The following is a 22,692-nucleotide window of genomic DNA, read 5'->3' on the forward strand; positions in this document are numbered from 1 at the left end:
TGCACCCTTCTCAGAATAATGTTTTTTAAATGCTTAACATAAAATTTATAGTACTACAAAGGAAACCAAGCATTAGTAAAAATGAAAATAAATCTTTTTCCCATCTAAGTTTACAAACCATTTTAATTTGTCCACGGGAACCTCTACAATAAGAACCCCTACTTTCCATGGCTACTTGATTCCATCCCTCCCTTTTTCCACAAAAGACTGCCTCAACTACCATCTCCCCCATGATCTTAAAAATATTCTCACTTGATCTTACCTCCTTGCTGGATATCATCCTTTATCTTTCCTCATCTTCTCAGCTAAACACCAAGGAAGATGTCTGTGTTAAAGTTCCCCACTTCCTCTCCTCTCACTTCTCTTCTAAATCCTTCAGCACCTGGTTTCCAACTTCATCATTCAATTGAAATAGTTTTCTCCAAATTTACCAATGATCTTTCTACTGTCAAATCTATTAACAATGAAATCACCTCTTAACCACCCACTAATTTGTAACGTCTCTTAACTGTGGAAATCTCTCAAAAGTTCTAGCCTAGGACAACTTTTTTTCCTTCTATCTCACTTAGTAATTTCATCATCCTTTATGGATCCAATTATACTGGTTATACAGAAATTCCCAGATCCATCTATCCTGCCTTAATTTCTCTCCTAAGCTCTAATTCTTTACTATCTTAAATCATTTGACTTTCTCTCTAAAACCCACTTCCCCACTTCTCTACTACTGTTGAGGATCCCACCATCCTTTCAGATATCCAGGCTCACAATTCTGCTGTTATCCTCCATTCCTTTTTTTTTTTTTTTACATACAGCCCATGTCTGAATTCCTTCAAAACATCCCTTTTCCACACTTAGATGACCACTGATGGGTCTCACTGACTTAAGTCTCTCCCTACTCTAGTTCATTCTCCACTCGGGCTGCTAAAGTGATTTCCTAAGGTGTGTCTGACCAGGTCATCCTTCCCTCTTCCCCAATTCAGCAGACTCAAGGGTCTCCCTATTACTTCCAGGATTAAATAAATATAAAATTCTGTTTGTTCTTTAGTGCTCTTCACACCCTGGCTCCTTCTACAAGCCAGGTCCCTGGTCTGCTTGCTGCTCCTCTTACACCAAACAGAGGTTCCAGAAGTCTTGGGGCAGTTTCCAGCTTAAAGAGTGGTGCCCGAGCCCTGGCATACCCCCAGCCTTGGCAGACTTTCACTCCTCGCCTTCCTCACCTGCACCTCCTGGCTTCCTCTCTTGCTGGAGGCCTTGTCTCCTAACTCTCAGTGGCTTCTTCCACCTGAAGAATTACCTTCCATTTAACTATTTATCTTGTATGTGCCTGGTTATTTACAGGTTGTCTTACTCACTAGAATCTGAGCTTTCAGAAGAGGGACTGGTTTTGCCTTTATATATCCCTAGCAAGGAGCACAATATCTGGTATAGAATAAATATATAAACATTTGCTGACTGATTTTGGGAAGTGCAGTGCTTTTGTACCAAACATTTAACTAAGGTACTATTTTTTCCTAAAACACCTTCCCTGCCTCCCTCAACCAAACCCTTAACCACCATCTGTTAGGGAAATAACCTGTTAAACAAAAACCTACTCAAATATTATCTCTTAATTTGTCTCTATAATAGAAACTGGAAAGGCCAACTTTAAAGATAAGCACATAGAGAGTAAAAGCTTTATGATTTTAAAAAAATGAATTAATTCACAAGACTGCTACAACCACTCATCTTTCTTTTCCCTACAATTCACTAAAGACTATTCTGTAAATCTAAAAATACTAAATTTATTGATCAGCTACCTACCTGATCAACAAAATAATAAATTGTGCTTATTTCGTCTTTTGTCCTCAACCTAAAAATTTACTTAAAAGACAATTAATAAGATAAACTACTAGCCCACTAAAATGGTGGTTACTGAGGTTGGCATAAGTTAATAATTGGAACAGCCCTTAACTAAATAAATCATTTAATTTCTCATTATAACAGGGAATTTTTCCAGTATTAAAAACTATAAAAAAAATACCAATTTGCATTTGTAAAAGGAATTCCTCAAAATAATGAAACCATAGATAGCCAAAAAACAAAACAAAAAACCCAAATCTTTAAAGATAAACTCTAGGTTGAAAACAAACATCTAATCTAATCTTACCTATACAATATAGCCTTTTATCCTTCAAAAACTCCCAGAGTCAGATTAAAATGTAATTGGGAAATGTTTAACAAAATAAAAACATAAAACATAAGGAATGTTAATTTGTGATTTTCAAAGTCAATATGAAGCCTGAAGAGACTGTTTTTATTTGAGTTTAACAGTAGTGCTATAGTTAAATACTATGAGATGTATTGAAGAGATGATGATAGGTACTAAAAACAGACTATACTGGACTTACTTATGCTAGTCCATAAACACTTAAAACACTCTCAATCCCTACTAGGTTTTTCAAAGTCAAATACATATACCTAAAAATTATTTTTTTCTAAAATTAAAATTATTTCATGATAATAAATAATTTTCCTCACTACACTCTAAATCTTTTTTTGGGTTTTTTTTGGCAATGGGGGGGCTAAAATGATTTACCCAAGGTTATACAACTAAGTATTAAGTGCCTGAGGTCACATTTAAACTTAGATCCTTCTGACTCCAGGGTCAGTGCTCTAGCCACTGTGCCACCCAACTCTCCCAATCTCTAAATCTAATACCTGAGTGAAGTAATATTATGTCCCATCATGGAGGAATTACTAAGAAAGTGATTTTTAAAAACAGGACTTCAACAGAGTGAAGTAATATTTGCTGTGTCTGTCATACATTGTAATAATTCAGAACACAAAGATAGGGTCTTGCATTTTGGCCTCAAAATCCAAATTAAACATAATCCAAATTAAAATTACCCCCCCCCAAAAGCAAATGTTAAAAATAATGGGCATGGGGCAGCTAGGTGGCATAGTGGATAAGGCACTAGCCCTGGAGTCAGAAGTACCTGGGTTCAAATCCGGTCTCAGACACTTAATAATTACCTAGCTGTGTGGCCTTGGGCAAGCCACTTAACCCCATTTGCCTTGCAAAAAAAAACAAAAAACCTAAAAAAAATGGGCAAATAACACTAGTTTAGAGAGAGCTGGCAGTAAGAAAAAAAAACTGCCTTTATATATTCAAGCATGCTAATTTGGTCACCATCTACTTTCTTTTTTCCTTTACTTAAGGCAACGGGGTTAAGTGCCTTGCCCAAGGTCATACAGCTAGGTAATTATTAAATGTCTGAAGTCACATTTGAACTCAGGTACTCCTGACTCCAGGACTGATGCTCTATCCACTGTACCATCTGGCTGCCCACACCATCTATTTTCTTTCTTTTTTTTTTAAGGTTGTTTTTTTTTTTTGCAAGGCAAACGGGGTTAAGTGGCTTGCCCAAGGCCACACAGCTAGGTAATTATTAAGTGTCTGAGACCGGATTTGAACCCAGGTACTCCTGATTCCAGGGCCAGTGCTTTATGCACTAGGCTACCTAGCCGCCCCTTGCACCATCTATTTTCAATGCAACTTGTAGTGCTCCATAATGAAATGAGTTTTGAAAAGAAAAGCTAAAGATGGTTTCCTTGGCTCCAGACTTAGGGGGTGAATTATTTTGTCTATAATAGTGCACAAAATAAAGAAAAATATGAAATGACTCTCAGTTTTATATGGCCTACCTCCAAATTTATAATAATTATGGCAGAATTTTTTAATTGGGCAAAAAGATATCATAAAATCAGTTTTTAGACCACTTAGATGCTGTTACTCTAAAGATGCTATGCTGTATGTACAATAACCAACAAGTTGATATACCACCAGAAGAACTAAATCACATCAATCTGGACAGTCTTGCCTTTATAAAACCAGGACATAAAAGAAAGCTACAATTAAATGAAAGGATGATTCAAAAGTTTTTTCTTAAATAAGCAAACAGTGAGTTTCTCAGTGTCCAAAACAAGAAATATTTCATGGGACCCTTACAATGTCCATGATAAACTACCTGTAAGACCACTATGAAGATAATTATAGTTTGTGCACCAAAATCTCTTGTAGAGAATTAGAAGGTTGAGAAATTATAAGGAAAAGTGAATAAAACTCTTCAAAAATCAGTATTTCTTAGTATCTGATGAATTCAATGTGAAGGTGGGCACTGGAAAATATGGTTCAGGTAGAGGAAATGAGAAAGGACAAAAATTTACAGAGTATTAAGAAGTTCAAAATCTTTCAAATGTAATATTGTTCAAGAAGAGAAGAAAGATAGATATGATGAGCACCAAAGGAAATCACAAAAATGAAACATATTAAGTGACAGGAAATGATAGTTACTTCTATGGGAGTAGTCACTGAATCAGTTTTTATATAATCAGACTACCAACTTCTAAAACAAATATAAAATCAATGCTAAATAACAATAAAAAATTTGAATATATGATACTTAATCTAAAAATAACTTCAACCTAACCTATCAAGCAAGTTATTGAATTAAAAAAAAAGAGGATATGAGTAAAAGAACAGACATTGCCATGGATTATCATCATCTACTAAGGAATTTAACCAATATAAATTAATCACTATAATAAGTAGACCTAAAAGCTCTATAATCACTTCAGTCAGCAAACACTTTATCTATTTACCAAGCATAAAAGATTTGAAAGCTAAGAGTAATGTTGGTTAAAATATAAAGTAATTTGTTAAATTTTCTCTAAGAAGATGGAGGAAGACTCTGTGTACTATCACCTTATAAAACAGCATAACATAGGGAAAAAGGAGTTTATAGAAAGCTTGAAGAGATTATCCAACTCAGTCAGGCAATATCTATATAGATTTCTGAGACAAACTTTCTTCTCTATAAAGAAAAGTGACATTTAGAAATTGAGCTACATAAGAATTGATAATCAGAAAAACAAAGAGGTCAACTTGGCTTAGAACAAGTTTATACAGAGGGGGTTTAAAGGGTTGAGAGATGGACTCTCCATGTCTATGAAAGAAAGGATGTTAAACCTCAAACATTATCATGATTAAAGAAAAGAAATCAAGAGAAAATCAGTAACTACTCGTCTATGTGCCTATTTTCCTGTCTCTACAAAATTACAAGATTAATTGCACACATAGAGATGTTCTTGCTCAAAGAATCCACAAGGGAAAAAAAAAGGTTTTTGCAAGTAATAGTTTGTATTACATAACATCTTGGATTTTGCAAAGAAAATAAGATCTTACCAAGCTCTATTGTTTATTGACAATTTTAGTATTGATTTGATAGAGCAAAATAAAGCCTCCTATGCATGTAAGATTCCTCAAAATTTAGAAAAATAACTTTGTTCAACAGATCCTCTGGTTATTAATATCATGTGAGATCTAAAAGAGAAATGCATTTGCCAAATTAGTTTCCTCTCATAATTAAGGAAGCCAAGCATAAAGTCCAAGAAGAAGGGAAAGTTTTTGTAGATCAGGGGATTATAAACTGTGGCCCATGAATCTGTTTTTAAAAAAATTGTTTCTATAACTATTTCAACATAATTGGTTCCTTTATAATCCCCAGTTATTAAAAACATTCTAAGGCTTCACCTATTCTGAATAGAAAACTCCAGACAGGCCAAGAAGTCTACGACATACAAAATAAATAAGAAACTCTGCTATAGTTGATAGAGCCCTTCATATGCTCCCAATTATAAATAACATTGTAATAATTGAACACAACCCTAGATTATTTCAAAGCCTCTGATCAAGAATATATACACAGAGAGACACACAATTGCTGTTCTGTATAAAAATGATATATATACACAAATAAATTAATACCATAATACACACACATACACATACACACATATAGATGGACAAGAAACAGGACAAAATAAAGTTGAGTTGCCTTTGGAAAATTTTGTGTTTTTTAAAAAACCCCAAGATACTCCCTAAAATAAAGGCTCATTTTTTTTTTTGCAAGGCAAATGGGGTTAAGTGGCTTGCCCAAGGTCACTCAGCTAGGTAATTATTAAATGTCTGAGGTCGGACTTGAACTCAGGTATACCTGACTCCAGAGCCCATGCTCTATTCACTGCGCCACCTAGCCAACCCTAGGCTCATTTCTTTTAAACAATTCTTCCAATCATGCTCTATGATTGCAAAGAACTCAAAATGTGAGGCACATGAAATGGTGGATGACTGAGCTACAACTCATTTCCAGTGAAGTTCAACTCAAAAAAAGATCTAAAAGATGTAATCTACCTGAAAATGAATTAAACCGGTCATCTAGCAAAAGCAAAGAAAACTAGCTTGCATATATTGAAACTCATGAAGTTACAAGAGTTCTAGAAGCTCCCCCAGGATACTGGGCTTCCAAAGGGAATTTTTAAAAGACCACAGAATCATGTTATTAATGTTAGAAAGAAAATTCTTAGAGCTTTCACGGAATGTGTGGATGGAGTTCAATCTGCACCAATTTTTACTGAATGATACATGATATAATAACCTGCTTGAGGAATATATTTGTCCAAATTTTGTTTGATAACAATTAGGAGAAAAAAATTTGGGAGGTAACATGGTGTAGTAGAAAGTATTGGATTTGAAGTTGGAAAACTTGGATTTGAATTCCAGTTCTGCCCTTTATTCCTTGTATTATCTTGGGGAAAAACTACTTAACCTGTTTGGGAATTAGTTACCAGTAAAATGAGAGGTATGAACTAAATGACTTCTAAGGTCCCTTCCAACTAAAAATCTATGATCTTCAAAAATATTCAACAAATCAGAAGAATAAATAAAGTTGAGCCAACACTTGAAGATGGAGATAATCATTAGCAGAACAGTCAATGGAAACAAAAGAATTAAAAAGTCAATAATAAAGTGAACTCAAAAGAGGATAAAAAAATAGTCAATATTGCTAGACTCAAGAATTAAGGTATTTTTCTGAAGTATTTAACTTTCTTCCTTCAAAATCTTATATAAAAGTAGGAAAGAGCCTATTAATGCTATCTCATAAACTGTCCCTACAACGAAGTAATCAATTAAAAAATAAATGCAAATGGAGTAGAAAACCAGAGCGTGGCAGTTATGGGGCTGGGACTAGATTCAAATCTCCAACCTAAAATTCCAGGAAAGAGTAACTAATGTTGGTCATTTAAACTCAGGTCATTTATGACATTTCATGCTCCAAACTGTACTATTAAAAGCTCCATTTCCAAATCCCAAAAAAAGAATTTTCTACCTCCCTAGCCCTTGTCTATGGCAATTTTCATAAGTTCGAATATCCTTCCTTCCCTCTCTCCTTTGTGGTTTAAAATTCTGCATATCATTTGAAGCCCAGATGAAATGTCACCTTTGCCAGGAAGGTTTTTCTTATTTTTCCAGTCAGGTAGCTGCATGACTGCAGAGAAGAATTCAAACTATGGGCTACCAAATGAACAAAAGAGAGCCACAGAAAATGGTAGATGACTAAGGTACAACACATTTGTTGGATCTGGGACCTCACTTATTAAAACCTATTGTAGCTTATGTATTTAATTTATTCTATTTTTATTCTATCTTTTTTCACATATTTCCCTTCCTAGGGCATCTCTAGGACAGGGATGTCAAATATTTAAGAAATTCCATTTAGCATGACTTATTATAAATAATCAATATCATACTGCTTTGTCTTCTCAAAAGGGTGAAAGGGGTGGGAGGGGGGTAAATTTGGAACTCAATTTTTTAAAAAATTAATGTATACAATCACAGAACCTACCACAATGTTCCAAACACAAGTTCCCAATTAATGACACTGTGATAGAAATATTGTGTGAAAAAGTAAGTGATGAAATATCAAAGAATCAGAAGTTATCACTTTTCTGTTAAATAAAATTGGGATAGAGGAAAAGACCCAGATGTTAATATTAGAAAGAATTCTATTAGCATATATTAAAGGTTTACAATATCCAAGGTCATATAGGTTCTATGCTTGGTGCTGGGCATAGAAAGACCTCATCATAACCCCCCCCCAAAAAAAATGAATAATGCCTACCCTCGAGTAACTTTAATTTTACTTGGTGGGGAGAGGGAGAAGGATAAAAGTTACAAGTAGACAAGAAAATAAATATTACAAAAAGACCCTTAATCATTTCACAAGGAAAAGAACAATAACAAGGCCTTGTATAGCTAGCTAGGCAGAGGTTGGAGGCACACAGAAGTTGAAATATCATATACAAGGAGTATAGCCTGCGGATCAGTTTGACTTGGAAGAAAATTAAATAAGCCCAACACAAAGTATGTCAATAAAAATTAAGATAACTGTCTTATACCCTAATATGTTGGTTCACACTTTGAAAAAATATTAAGCACTTATGTGAAGGGTGGGGGTAGGTGGAATACAACTTGTACCCAAATATAATACTAGCTAATTGGAAGAAGAAGAGAGCACTAACTGGGATATGCTTCACTTTTAATTTTAAATTGAATTAAATGACTTAATTTTAAATTAAAACTAGCATTTTGAGAGGTGAGGGATTAGAAGGGAGTGTATTTCAGGAACAGGGGATTAATATAAGGAGGCAAGGGTAGGAGATTGAATGGCAAGAAAATAAGTTCCTTGAGGGCAGAGCCTATTCTGTCTTTTTGTCTATATTTCCATCACCAAGTACTATGCCTTCTCTATGAGGCACTTAACAAGTATTTGTTCAGGTGGCTTGAATGTTTTATTAACTGGTAGTAGTTTGGTTTGCCTAGAATGTAGAACTTATAATTAAGACTAAAAAGGTATGAGCTATAGTCTGTCTGATTAGTGTTCATTCCTATTTCTTAGCTTATCTATAGTTCTCAGACTATAGTGACTTTCTCTCTCCCTAACTTGTTTTCTGGGGAAAGTATTTCTAGTGATCATTTTCAACACTTCAGTGTTGGCAAGGTAGTAGCAGCACTGCTTTCACCAAAAGCAAAACATATCATTAAAAATCTGGTGTTTAGTTTGAATAAACATATTATGCCCATTGGATGTTCAGAAGATGTTCAGAAGGAAATGCGTTTATTCATAAAGAATCACTTTCTTCGACATATCTATTTGCTATGGGTTAGAAATGAGGTGGACCATCAAGTTTTAAAAAGGCAAAAAAAAAAAATACTTCTGCCCCTCTACTTCACCCACCTCCAAATTCATAGCAAAAGGCTTTACTTGATTACTTTTAGGTAAATAGATAAGTGAAGAAAATTATTGTACAAAATCCTCAGAGATAGTATTCTATTTTAAAAATTATTATCAAAGAATGTAACTACCCCTTGAATATTCAAAGTTACTTTCAGAGCTAGGTAACTGACACTCAAGTCCTGAGAGACTTGATGGATCACCCAATCAGGATAGCTAGTTTAGTAAATAAATCCATTCAGTGTATTGCTTGAAGAGAATTCCTTTTTTGTATGTTCAGCCTTCGATACCTGAAGTATGTTTTCTAGTCATCTTCTTGAACATCAATGATGATGCTGATTTCCCCAGAAACTGCACAACTTTATCCGAGAGGTGATGTTCAGAGATCTCATTTCCCAAATAACTCATTTTTTTAAAAATCATAAATAATCTGGAGTAGAATGTTCATACCATCATGTCCATAGCTTCAACCTGATAGAAATTTGAAAATTGATGCCCTCCAAACTTTTTCCCCATTAATGGACAGCATAACAAGTGAACATAAAAAAAAAAACCCAAACCCATAATTCTAATGCATTCATTGTCAAACCTTTATTTCTCAGTATCTTTAAGCATCTCATGACCGACAGTGGAATTGTTTACAGGCAAGATCACTGAGACAAGGATTTTGACAAAGGTCATAACCATGAGATAATTATTTTCTTTGGATTGGGGACACAATTACGCACTAAAGAGGGAAATTCTTAACTATTTTTATGTTTATCATGGACCCATTTATCAGTATGGTAACAGCTATGGCTCCCTTGCCAGAATAATGTTTTTAAAGTTATAAACTATGTAGGATTATAAATGAAACTAATTACGGCAATATTTTTAAAAGTTTCTCCCCTAAAAGAGACCCTGATTTTTTAATTCTTGATCTAGAGTCTCACTCACTAAACTACTTAGCTTAACTACTGAGAGTCTATAAACTAAAATTCTAAGATAGACCACATAATTAATGACAACTAAATTGCTATTTTAGGATAACTAAACTCCCTTCAATAAAATCTCAAAATAAGGATTTCATAAAACTAAATTCTCCTATTTACTGGGTCACATAAAAGCAAAGTTTCACTGTTTTTAAGAAGAAAACCTTCAAAGAATGACTTGACATTAAAATAGCAGGGTGGTTTAATAAAAAAAAAACCAATGAGATTTCAGTTTCTAGGCTTGTCGTGGCCACATTACAAGCTGTATAATTCTAGGTGTCAATTTCCTTAGCTATGGGACAGAAAAACTGGTCTAAAAAATCTCTTAAGTTCTTTCCAGCTCCAAAAAAGCTGGAAGTTTTCTAACTGCTAATTTAAATGTTTTAATTTCCTTTCTCTTTAGGTGACTAATTCTAGTAAAATAGTATAGATATACAAGGTAAAGTTCTCAAGATAAGATTAGTTTCTTAAAACAATTTTCTATCTATTCTGATCAGAGGAGGAGAAAAATAGAAGATGATGGCTACGAAATTAATCTGATAGAGCACAAAGTCATAATGGAACTTGCTCTTTCATAAATTCAGTTCAATTTAATACCATAAAATCTATTAGGTACTATGTTCAAGTGAAATGTGTTGAATGCTGGGCATTAGGTACTAAGGATATATCAATGTATATATAGAATACACACAGAATTCTTGGTTTAAAGAAGCTTCCAGTCTAATTAGGGAAATAAGTATGATTCAGGGTAGAATGTGAAGGCTGAAAAGTGTTATAAGGAAATGTGAGAGAAAGATTATTTTTGGGTGTGGAGTAAAGCAAGAACAGAGAAGACTTTACAAAGGAAATGACATACCAAAAAAAAAAAGGCTGGAAAGATTGCTTGAAGAGATAAGATTATGGAATACCAGACTATATTTTAACCTAGAAGCAACAGGTGCTACTCAAGCTCTGAGGAGGATAGACAGAAAAGGGTGGGGACACTGTCAGATCTTTGAATTAGAAACATTTTGCAACTATGTGAAGAATAGAGTGGAAAAGGAAGAGAATAAAGACCTGAACTCCATTCAGAAAACTTTTAATTTAGTGAAGAAAATGAAGACATGATAAAGATTTGATCAGAGTAGTAGCTATGTGAGTTGTGAGAAAGAAGGATGAAAGAAATACTACAGTAGGAAAATCAATAGGATTTGGCAACAGATTGAAGGGAAGTAGGAGTGGCATTGAAAAAGTTGGGGCAGCTAGAGCACCGGCCCTGGAATCAGGAGTACCTGAGTTCAAATCTGGCCTCAATCACTTAATAATTACCTAGCCGTATGGCCTTGGGTGAGCCACTTAACCCCACTGCCTAGCCAAAAAAAAGTCAAAAATAAATTTCCCAACCTGAGTGAAGAGGAGACTGGGATGAGGGGCAGGTTGAAAGAAAGATAAATTGGGGGCGGCTAGGTGGTGCAGTGGACAGAGCACTGGCCTTGGAGTCAGGAGTCCCTGAGTTCAAATCCAGCCTCAGACACTTAATAATTACCTAGCCGTGTGGACTTGGGCAAGCCACTTAACTCCTTTTGCCTTGAAAAATCTAAAAAAAAAAAAAAAGATGAATTCAGTTTTGGGCATTCTGAATTTGAGATGGTAGCTAATTTCTACCCACAAGTAGCTGGAAATCAGAGGAAAGATCAGACCTAAACACAAAAAGCTGAGAGTAATTTACATAGAGCTAATTGTTGATCATTGAAGATAATTTAATAATTGAAGTTGATCTCTCAGAGGGGCTGAGGACAAAGCTCTGAGAGAAATCACACTTGTGGGGAGGGAAAAGGAAATACAAAGGAAGCAAGGTTATAGTCAGAATTAAGTGACAGAAGTGTCATAGAACTAGTGCATAATCATCAATAATCACTAAATCATTAATAATCACTAAATAAGCATGCATAAGGACTGAGAAAAGGTTAGAAAAAGTAGTTTCTGTAGACTGGAGAGGATGAAAACTAGCAGAGTCTGGAATGGATGTTGGACTAAAACTTTAATATGAAAAAGAAGATGTTGAGGGACAAGCAGAGGGAAAAAATTATTTTTGCTCGGATAGGGACATAGAGAGGTTGAAAAATTACAGAACTTGCCAGAGACCCTGAACCTGGGACTTGAAAGTCAATTCAAAACTTTACTTGATTTTAGAAAACTTTGTTAGGAAATTTTAGAATCCTCAGTTATCTAAAGAGTTCTTTATATTAAAAATAATCTTATCTGAAAGGATATATAAAATTCTTGGTAACAATTCATTTCCTCCACCCACCAATTATATTACAAGCTATTTAATTCTATTTAACTTGGCTAGTATAAAGCACTATTTAACTTCAATGAACTTTAACTTTAAACAATAGAGTATAAACTTTACAAACTTAAGGCCAACAGCTGCCATTTATAATTGTTTACACTGTCCCAAGAAAAAAGAAATGTTTGAAAAAGATTTGCCCTTTACTAATCTACAGAAAGATTAAGATATACAGCCCCAGGACATAGGAATTAAAAAAAAATCCTTATCTCAAAAATGTATGTATTTATAAAACCAACAGCAATTGAATTTGTGTATGAACAAAAACTAATAAATCAGAAATGTGAAAGTAAAAATGAAGGCATGTATGAGGTATTCAAAAGGTATTGAGGGGAGAGGAAATTAGTGAAATTAATGGAACATACACATTAGTTCTTCAGCTTTCCTCTGCATACTGGCTAATCAACTAAATAGGGAAGTTGAAGCTTGCCAGTATTAATATTTTTAAATGTCTGTTAATTCACCAAGGAACTAAAAATAAAAGCAATTTCCTTAATCATCAACCACCCTAAAGTAATTGGAACAATAACAATAACAGCTAACATTTACATAAGGTTTTAAGGTTTGAAAAGCACTTTATCCATATTAACTCATCTAATAAAACTCTTGTGAGGTGATTCCTATAGTGTGACATAAAAAGAGACAGTTTCTGGGTAATCATTTTATTAATCATGTTATCAATAATTAATAAAAGGATCAAAGGCACTCTCAAATGCTCAAGATCCCTCATGGGATCCACTCAACACTTAAATGCCCTTGGATGAGTGGGTGTTCCTGAGGGTGGCAATCAATTCAAATTGGTTAACAATTAACAAGAAAGAATATTTTAATGAGTGAGACAGGTTTATTCTAATGAGGGGGATGGTGAACATGACTGATAATATAACCTTGGACAAAGGGAATTTATCTATACCCATACTGGTAATCTAGACAAAAGGAGGAATCCATTTTTATCCAGACCTATCTAAGAAAAAAACACAAAGGGCCAGAATCCATCATCCTAAACTAAAATTTCTTTACTTTTTCATCAGATCTGAGTTTTCCAGTTGCTTTAGTTTTGTCAAGATTTCATCTCATTCTGAATGCTATACTGTTAAGTATAAAATAATTTACAGGACTTGATTTCTAAATAAGGGAAGGGGGGAAAACTTTGGTCCTAATTAAATAATTGGTTATTAATACAGGAGAGAAATAACAATTTCTCTCAGTATTATTATCCCTATTTTTACAGATGAATCTGAGGAAGATAAAGTGATTTGCCCACAGTCACAGATCCACAGTAGATGTCAAAGACAGGGTTCAAATCCAGGTGTCTCCTGGTTCCAATGTTTAGCATTCTTTCCATTGCTCATAATTGCCTTTGTAACACACAAAAATTTCCTTTTATGGAAGAACACAGAATTATCTTGCTAAAAATATTTGGTGATGATACACATTTTATTTTGGAAGATTGTTAAAGTAGTAGCAATCAAGCAATCTCAACACCTAGCCATACAAGTCCAATTTCTCTAGTTTTTTAAAGTGGTATTAACTTAAATGACAATCTCATTTGACAGTTATCTTCATATTTGCTACTGAAAAGATTTTAAACTACCCATCATTTTACAACTTGTATTATATTCAAACAGAAACAGAAGAAATAAAACTGAAAATATAGTGAGCCAGGATTCCTAAACTTAACAAACAAAAGGGGAAAAAATACCTAGTGCTAGACGGGTCAATTTCCCTCATCTAAAGTATTAGTTTATTCAAACCAACTCATCATGGAATTTGGCAAAAAACAGTATTCTAAAGAAGTGATGAGTAATGGATTGGAAAGAAAGTCATCAAATAAGAGAACACCAACTAAACTGATATGCTTGCCAACTTATTCAATATTAGAGGGAAAAAAGGGACATTCTGCACTGTCTAATAAAAGGAAAAAGATTATAGAACCAAAGAATTTTAGAGTTACAAAGGGTTTTTTTTTGAGGTCATCTAGTCCATTCCCCTCATTTTTACTGATTAGGAAACAAGTCCAGAAAAGAAATGTCAATACAATTCAAAAAAATGAACATTTTAATTTTTGCTTAAATTTCCAAATCTTGAGATTTAATCCAAATTATTACCAAATTATGAACAAGGTGAGTGATCAGTAATTCCACTGTTGGTTTAACAGAAAAGTAGAATTTCAAACACCTTATGAATAGCAGTGTGGGATAATAGAAAGGGCAACAGATTTTGAAATTAAAAAAAAAAACACAGATTAAACCGATCTGTGCTCTGCTATCTACCCCGTGTCAATTTAGGGGTCAATTAATTTCTCTGGATCTCAGTTTCTTCATCTTTAAAACAGAAGCTTCGCTTTGATCTCTAAGACCTTTACAGCTCAAAAAAAGGAACAACTAGGGGATCTGGTCAAGGACAACACTCATGTGGGTATAAAAATTCTGATATGTTTACTTAGGAAAAAACAGTTTACTCATTTCACATTTTGTACATGCAGACTGGGAATGGGGACTATAAAAATTTCAGTTCTAATTTTGTATAGATACTGCTTCTAAGTACTACTCATGAGAAATGTTTATTTCAGATCAGGGTGATCAAAAAGAGATGGATTTGTATTTGAAAAAAATCGAAATAAATTTGTCAGAAGATTTTTTTTGAATCTCACAACTTATCACAATTTACAATATTTGGGGTTTTGTTCTTTTTTAAATTTTGCTCTGAATTGTCCTTAAACCACGGCTTTTTGTTTCTTTTCCCCTTTTAGTTCAGAATCTGGCACATAGTACAACTCAGTAAATGCTTATTGAATTTAATTGAAATAGCTTAAACAGGCATTAAGTCATCATTCCTAATAATACATGAAACTAAGAAAACTAGATACTAAAAAACATTAACCACCCTAAAGCAGAAGTTCATAATCACTGTCTTTCCATTATATCTAGGCAAAATATCGAAAAAGTATAAACACATAAAAGTTGCACATAGCTTTCCCACTTATGAACTTTCTATTGTTGGTTAATGGAATTGTCAGGATGACCATAATTATAACACAATATAGATAAGGTTTTACATGCCCATTCTATCAAAATAAACAGCATATTTTTTCAAGTCTCTAGTTAAATAAACACATATCAAAAACCTTCCTAAAAACAAGAGACAATGCTAAAACACATGACAGAATTGTTACTGATTTAATCTTTTAGAATAATTCTTTCACCAAATCTCTAAGAATCACTTCAGCTCACTCCTTTATTTCTTTTCCCATTTTTAGCTCAGAGCCTGGCAAACAGTAGGTCTCAGTGAATGCTTATTGAATTTAATTGAAATAGCTTAAACTTGGTTAAGTAAGTCTTTTACATCATCTTTATTCTTTCAAAACAATGAAATAAATTCAAATGATACTAGCTTTTTCGTTGAAATGTAAAGGTTAAAATAAAAGGATAATTTAACTTTATACTTTCACTATCCTTAAAGTAACAAGTTTCCTTGTCCCACCATATCTATCCTATTTCAGCATTCTTGCCTATCTTGTAGTTTTTCAGGCCTATCTTGTAGTTTTTATTTTTCCTAAACCAAAGAAAAAAAGGAAAAATGGAAACTGAGGAGAAGTATACTGCTAAAGAATGGAAGCTCTCTAGCTCTTTCCCAGTAAAGTCTAAGTAAGACACAATACAGATGTTACCTCTTATTATGCATTCTGGAAAATATTCCAAGATATCAAAATGACTTTTTTAAAGTAACAAAGTTTATGCAAGTCAAATCTTCAACAGACTGCACTGTCCTCAATTCATTCAAGAAAGAAGTGAGTCTACTTAAAAGATCAAAAAGACTAGACTCAGGAGCTACAATTTAAACTACAATTTAAAACTGAAATAGATAAGACTCAAACCAGTACCTTTTTATCTATACTGTTCAATTAGCCATAAATTTCTGGTTGCCATCACTCCAAAGAATTGGTGGCATTTCTTCATCTACATTTCTATTTTGGTATCTCTATTCATAGTGAATAGCATCCTGATTACAAACAGAATCTCTGTGATGATGTAGTAAGAAGAAATTTGGAACTGGATACCAAAGTAGAAGGTCAGCAGAACATCTTTGTAAGCTGCTGTGTCACCCACATCATATAGGTATCTAAATTTTCTGAAATGTTTTTCATTGCATCTCAGTAATTCTATTGGCAGTGGAAACTTCTCAAGGTGATTCCCCTTTTCCCTCTGTTATTCCTTTTTCCTTTCTTCCATGAACTTCTTAACATATTCATCACATATTCTGTGATCTTTTTCAAGGATATTTGACACATCTCAATTTACTTCTGAACAATGGTGGTGGGTCCTTAGGTGGTCTACTGGATTTTGAAGAAAGGGACTTCTTGAAGAACTGGCAATCCATTGCTACTGAGAATATACTGAATTTAGTATACATATAATCCTTCATATTCAAAGATTACACTGATGCTGACTTTAGTTGCCCTCCAAAATACCTGAAAAAAAAAGAAAAAACATAATATCTTAAAATCAACCAAATTTGGGGGAAATATCTAAATAGTAAACAGTTACAAATTCTTAAAATAGCTCTACTGATGCAAGCAAGATTTGAAATATTGGGAGTTAAAATTTTTAGTTTTCTATTCCATTAAATTATATACTATCTTTTTAAATTAAACAGAAATCAGGAAAGAGTATGGAGAGTTTATTTATATACAGAGTTTATCATTTTTTCCTCCTTCCTTAATAATCCACACCCAAGTAAATTGTCTAGAATTATAACAAAGTCTAACATATTAATTGGATCGCAATAAATTGATTTGAAAGCACCTCCATTTTCTTCTCCCAAGTTCACAAGGCTTGTATTTAGATGGAATATAGTTTTTAATAGCACCCCTGCCTCTAATTCTGTCCACATGACCTTGAGCAAGTCACCTAGTCTCTCTCTGGCCCTAAGTTTCCTCCTCAATAAAACAAGAGGACTAGATTGAATCTACTCTAAATTCATGATCCTAATTGTTTCTGCAATAGTGAATGATCAAAGATGTGCAGATACACTATTAAGATGGCATCTATCATTTCTACTATAAAGTCTTAGGCCAGAAGACAAACAATAGTTTTTAACTTATGTGTAGCTGATCTATGATACCAAATACTATACCTGTAAGTAACGTGTCCTTCCCTGATTGCTAACCAGGAACCAGGTTTGCTGCCGATGCTTCATTCCAGGATAAACACTTCCTTCTCCAATTTCTGGACAGCTGTTGTGGTGGTGTATTAAACTGCCATATCTGTGGTGTCATTCAATTTCAATAGCTCTATGGATGGCCTGATGCCCAAAATAGGATCTAGTCACTTCCCAACAAAAGGGACTTGTAATTCTGGGTTTCCAGAGAGCACCAGGTGCCCTTCACAGATTTTGCCGAATTTTGTCTGCAAGCCCTCATTGTCTTCTACAAATGCTTCAAAACTACTTTATTTTTGGTTTGGCAAAAAACTAAGGCATATTTGTACATATTGCTTTTTTCCCCCCATCAGAAAAACATCCTGAAGAAGTCACTTTTCCCCAAACATCAAGTAGTCTCTCTTGCTCAGCACAAGCTGAAAAATAGACAAGATTCCATGCAAACGCAAGGAAAGCAGGTAACACACAACACAGGAAACCCCGAGGGGATGGAAAATTACTACCTCGAAAGGCTTTTTAAAAGGAAAGGAGGGCATTGTGAAACTAACCATCATTCTGTATTATTTCACTCAAGTAATGGATTATGGATGACAATATTTATGCCCACCTTAAGCAATTTACCTATAGCAGCATAACTAAGGTTTGGATATCAGAGAAACTCCTTAAATAAGATGTGGATCTGAAGAGTCTGAGTTTTAGTTGTTAACTGTCTATGGATTGACTAGATAAATTCCTAGAAAAATGTCTGTAAAACACACTTCTATATATAGAAGCCTACTTTCCCACACAACCTGAAAAACGGGAGCTGTACTCCCATGAGGAAAAATCATATGGCTTAAAGCAAAAATAAAAATCTTTGCCTCATGCCGTCTGCTGGGAATTGTAATCCCCATCCGGTTCCACTTAAGACTGTTTTGTCTCTGAGCATCTAAAAAAAAATTTCCCCTCTTGACTTCAGGCATCAAAGTATATTCTTCCTCTACTATCCTTTCATTCATTATGTCTCTTCCACCGGAAAATCCAGATTTGTACTAGGTACAGCATCAAGGCAGTCCAAGGTCATTGTACTATTCTACAGAACAGACTAGACTTGTTCCAATTCTTTGATCATTTAACACTTTGCCAGGAAAGTCACATTCTGGTCCCCACTATGGTCATATTTTCACATGACCCATAATTTCATGTGCAAGTTTGTCTCCTCAGGCTCCAACCACATCTTCCAATTCTTAGTTATTCCCCTTCGGCACCTGACATTCACTAAGTAAATATTCATAAGCCTGTAACAGTGTTTAATACCATCCCAGGAAATGAAGGGAGAAAACAAAAGCAGTACAGCATAAGATACTCCTACTGACCTCCAGAAGTTTACCGTTTTGCTTCATATGAAAAAAAAGTTCAAAAGTATGCAAAAAAGTAAATTATATACTAGTCTGTAATGTTGCTTAAATGACCAAATTAGCCAATGAATATTATTAGAGAAGGGAGAATTGTGTGGAGCCTTTGTAGAAGAGATGAAATTTTGGTCAGGACCTGAAGAATTATGAAGAAATGGAAGCAAATCTACACAGGTAAAGAGTAAGGTAAGGTCATTCATTCCAGGTGGGGTAAAGAGCAAGAACAAAGGCTTGTAATTATGAATGAATAAAATGGTTCCTAAGTCAAGCTTGTACTGTCTGATGGAACTGATAATCAGGGTCAAAGTGACTAGGTTTCAGTGATAATGTACCAAAATGGGTTAGAAATGCTACAGACCAAGGAGACAAAAATTCAGCAAGATTGAATTTTCAGGTAATATATTACAAATTAAATATTTCTTGGCTTAAAAGTTCTTTAGAGGAATATCTATATGTATGTGAACAAGTGCAATATGTGAGGCTTAAGAGATTTAGAAACCTATACAATTAAATGACTGGGTTATTGTCTGTGAAATGGAGGGGTGGAAGAATGGGGGATATGATATTCTTGGATTTTGTCCCACCTACAGGAATGGCTCCACCTTCTCAGCTACATCCAACCATCAACAATTTCAAAAAGATATCAGAGTTAAGAAAAGGCTTTGAAGTGCAGGTGGTGTCAGGGAACAGTCTCTAAGGGTAAGATTAACTTTCAAATAATAAATATGCATTTATTTCTTTTTTAACTTTAACAACTGTCTATTGTCCCCTTCATTCCATCCCATTCTCTGCCCACCTTCAAAGAAACAGACTTTATGCAAAAGTATCTTCTTGCAAATATCACACGGCTCCATAAAAGTCATAGCAAAACACATCTGAATCCTTTTCTCTTTCATACATCTATCTTTAAGTGAAATGTAAGTAAGAATGATTACCTTTCATCAAATACAAGACCATTTATCATAAGGATAACATATGGGATATATGTGGACTAAGAGATAAATGCTAGAATTGTAGTAAGGAAAAATCTAGGTTCAAATGCCACTTACTCTCTGTGTAACTCCCAGGAGAGTCAATTCACTGTTTGGTCTTAGTTTACACACCTATAAAATGGCTATAACAATACCATCTACTTCACAGGATTGTTCTGAGGATCAAATGCTGTGACATGGGAAGCACTTTTAAAACCTCAAAGCACATCACGGAAATACCAAGTAACTATTCGGCTAGATGCTAAGATAGATCCTGAGTTACAGAGGCAAAATTTTAACAGTCTCTCTACCATTAAGAAGTTTATTGGGGGGATGGAGAGGAGATAAAACACATTCAAAGAAAATAAGAATGGGTTCTTAAAAAATTCAAAGTGATCTGAGGGAGGAGGCACTATCAACTGAGGGTCTCACTTCATCTCTGGAAGAAAAGGGCAATTGAGTCAGCTTTGAAAGGGAGATCAAGGCTCGGGGAGACAGAGGTGAGAAAGGACAGGTGGTCCAGAAATGGGGAACAGACTGTGCAAAGGAACAGGAAAAAGAGGATGGAATGTTGTACCAGGAATAGCAAGTAGGACAGTTGGCTCAACACGGATTCTGTGAGGGGAACTAACATGTTGATGAAGTAGAAATGTCTAAATGTGGCAACTATTTTGGATATGACTGATCAAAGAAAATGAAGAGACCAGTAATGACTTGGATATTAACCTGGATGACTAGAAGAACAGTGGTTGCCATTGGCACAAAGAGGGAAGTCAGGAGGAGGAATAGGTTTGGGGAAAGGATAACCAGTTCTAAATTTAGATGTCTATGGGCCATTTAAGTAGAGACCTCCAGAAGGCAATTGGGTAGGTGGAACTGAAGTTCAGCAGAGGTATGATGTGGAGTCATTTGCCCGGAAATGATAGTTGACTTCATGGGACCGGATGAGTTCACCAGATGAGAAATGTCAATGGAGAAGAGTAGACTCGGGATAGAACCCAGGCAATAAATGCATGAAAGTGGATCAAGAGAATCAGACTTTCCATTCCCTCTCATCCTTTACTGGAGCTTACTTTATGACTCATCTTCCACCTTTGGAAGACACTAACTCCAAACCACACCACCCTCAGAAGCCATAAGCATCAAATCAATAGTGATGTTTAAGCACCTGTCCCTAGATGAAGCATGAAATGTCAGTTACACCTAGTTGATACTTTAAATCTGATTTAAACCAATTTAAAACAAATGAGGACTTAATGTGCAGTGATGAAACGGAATAAAGGGAAGATGTTTAAAGGAAAATTAGAACATCTGTACTGTATCCCTAAATCAACCTCACTGAATTTGTCTAACCATCCATAGGCACCTAAGATAGGATGCAGATAGTATACTTTGTCACTTTCCATTTTCTAGGCTTTGTGTTAAGATAAAAATTCTTTATCAGATAATTACATCTAATTAATGAATTTTGTGGCTCAGAAAATAGAGCAAGATTTAGGCAGAGGCTACCCCGCCATCTGGCCTAGCTTTTTCCATTATACAATCACACATTGCTCATACATTGCTCATAAGGTGACCAACTTAATGCAATTAGGTCACAGAATTGTAAGGAGAGTTGAGAGGTGGTTGAATGGTTCCTATTTATGAGATTCTAATAACAGGTCCCAAAGATAAAATATGTTAATTAGCCTAATGAATTCAGAAAAATTAGCATTCTCAAGTATTTAGCATATGTATGAAAGATTAGAGAGTCAGGAGTTATGATTAAGGATTTCCTGATTCCCCAACCTTTGCTCTGACTCCATACATATCAGAGCTATTTATAACCAAGTTCAATTTATTGTGAAATCATTAGAGCTGTCCTTGTGTGCTATTATACAAAGTGATCCAAGAGAATTTCTTTTTTATTGTCGCTTCACTTCTCCACCAAACATGTAGAGGAAACGTGCTATCCCACACAGTTTCAAAAACCAGCACCTCTGGCTACGCGTCTATTACAAAGTAGTCATCACTCCTTCCACCAGCCATAAACTCCACCTAAAGAATACAGTTTACTCCCAAGGCGAGCGGCCGGCCTCTCGGGTGAGTGGTGAAGGGAGAAGCCGCTCCAACCACTTCATCCTTCAGTATTACTGAGGACAGCCCGGGAGCCAGCATCACCTGCCCTTCAACCTGCAGTCATCAGCTACAAAAAGCAACCACGCCTGGGTCAGACTCAAACTTGCCCAACGCGTCCTTCGGGGCCCCTCCCGGTCTCCCGGTCTCCATCCCAACGACCCCTAGGCAAGAAGCGGGGCCGGGGCCCGGGGCCAAGCCTGCGCCTCTTCCCGCCCTCCCCGCCGACAGCAGTTGCCCCGTGGCCCGCGTGCTCGAGCCGCCCGGCGGAGCACGCGTCCTCCCACCCGCGCCGGCCCCGCGGCCCTCCGCCTCGCCCCCGCCCTGACCTTTGCCCTCGCACCGGGGGCTCCGGAGCTCACCCTCGAGGGCGGGCCTGGGGCCGCACCAGCAGTCCGCCTCGGCAGCCCCGGGCCGGGGAGCCCGCTGCGCACGTGGTCGGTCTGGCGGGGTGGCCACCCCGGACCGCGCTCGGCCTCGGACCCTCCGCCCACACCCAGGGCGCCGCTCGCTCCCCTCCCCCCGCTCCCGGGGCGGGGCCGGCGGGCCCCGCCCCTTCCTCCGCGGGCGGGGCGGGCCTTGACACGGCCCCCCCCCGCCACGAGGAGGAGAGGACGGGGGGGGGGGGGGCGACCCCGC

General features: G+C 35.8%; 1 protein-coding gene across 8 annotated transcripts in view; it reads right to left on the reverse strand.

The window, feature by feature from the left end:
- Positions 1 to 22,692, reverse strand: part of SLC20A2 (solute carrier family 20 member 2) — a 121,070-nt gene that overhangs the window by 97,167 nt on the left and 1,211 nt on the right. Inside the window, exons 1-3 of one of the 8 annotated variants that reach the window (XM_074209036.1) lie at positions 22,416 to 22,622; positions 17,550 to 17,717; positions 1 to 16,884 (exon numbers count right to left, since the gene is read on the reverse strand). The exon at positions 1 to 16,884 is cut by the window's left edge and continues 15,356 nt beyond it. The exons of 2 other annotated variants lie outside the window; for them this stretch is intronic. The gene's annotated coding sequence lies outside the window, so the exon portion shown is untranslated. Of the gene's footprint in view, positions 16,885 to 17,549; positions 22,270 to 22,415; positions 22,623 to 22,692 lie in introns of those variants that run through there. 5 more of the 8 variants (XM_074209037.1, XM_074209035.1, XM_074209034.1 and 2 more) reach the window with 5 other exon arrangements.

The sequence above is a fragment of the Macrotis lagotis genome, chromosome 1, assembly GCF_037893015.1.
Source record: "Macrotis lagotis isolate mMagLag1 chromosome 1, bilby.v1.9.chrom.fasta, whole genome shotgun sequence".
Classification (NCBI taxonomy): Eukaryota; Metazoa; Chordata; class Mammalia; order Peramelemorphia; family Peramelidae; genus Macrotis; species Macrotis lagotis.